The sequence below is a fragment of the Colobus angolensis genome, unplaced genomic scaffold (assembly GCF_000951035.1).
Source record: "Colobus angolensis palliatus isolate OR3802 unplaced genomic scaffold, Cang.pa_1.0 Scaffold31, whole genome shotgun sequence".
Classification (NCBI taxonomy): domain Eukaryota; kingdom Metazoa; phylum Chordata; class Mammalia; order Primates; family Cercopithecidae; genus Colobus; species Colobus angolensis.
In genome coordinates, this window is record NW_012116377.1 from 5423416 (window position 1) to 5424603 (window position 1188).

Sequence of the window (1188 nt, forward strand, 5' to 3'; positions counted from 1 at the left end):
CCGCTCCGTCACCCTCCGTCACCGTCACCGTCACGCCGCCAGCGCGCAGATCACTGCGCCGTCAGCGCCGCGTGATTAATGGGGACGCCGGCAGCTGCGGGGAGGGCGCGGGCACGCGGACCCCGCACCCAGAGGGACACGGTGGGGTGCGGGGTGAGCGCTGGGACGCCGCACACGGCACACTGTACTTACACTGGAGCCACGTGCAGGGAACGGGGGACACGGCGGGGTGCCGGGTGCATGCTGCAGGTCTGCACACAGGGCACATGGCGCAGGTTTTCACTGGGCTGCGTGCCCGCGTGTGTAGTGGGTGGAGGTCCCGGTGCAGCCGTAACACAAAGCCCTGAGTTACTTAGGCCTGAGGGTTGGGAGGAGGAGGGACCACACCTACTGTGACCTCTCTACCGCGACCCCTGCCTGGCCTAGGCCTCAGCCACCAGGTCCACCAGCCTCTTCGGCCTTTGCAAGCCTGCCCACTGTCCCAACCCTCTTTGAGAACCCAGACTTGACTCTCAGGACCCTGACCAAAACCCTTCCACAGGTCCCATGGCTAAATCCCACGTTCCCCACCCTCCGGGCAGACCGGCACGAATGCCGGTCCCCGCCCCTCCACGCCGGCCAGCCCGCCAGCCCCGCTGTGCTCCTTCAGCAGTCATTGCAAGTGGTCCCATCCCCCAGAGCTTCGTCCCTGGGTCAGGTCATGCTGTTGGGGACGCCCTGAGCGCTCTCAGTGCGCGGTTGGCCCTGCTCGCGCCCCACTGGGTGACGGGGGCAAGAGCAGGCTGCCCCATCCCACCCACCCCCCGCCCCAGAGCGCACAAATCCCCACTCGAAGCGACCCGCCTCTCAGGCACTGCCCCTCCAGAAGAGCCCTAGGCCGCCGGGACCCACTCGGGACTCGAGAGGGAGAGGCTCGCCCAACCCAAATACCCACATGCCGCTAGGGAGGAGCCGCGTGCCAGATGTGCAGAGAGGGGGCCGGAGGGCTTCCCAAAGCCAGTGACAGGAGCGCAGCAGGGACAGCTGGGCGCGAGTGTGGGACTGACCCGAAGCCCGAACTGCCAAGGGGAGCGAGACAAGGGGAAGGGTGGGGGGCCCGGCTGGGTGGACTGGGGCCTATCCTGTGGGCGGTGGGGGTCTCAGGGCCAAGCGGCAGCAGGGGCAGTGCCAGCCACTCTCCCTTTTCCC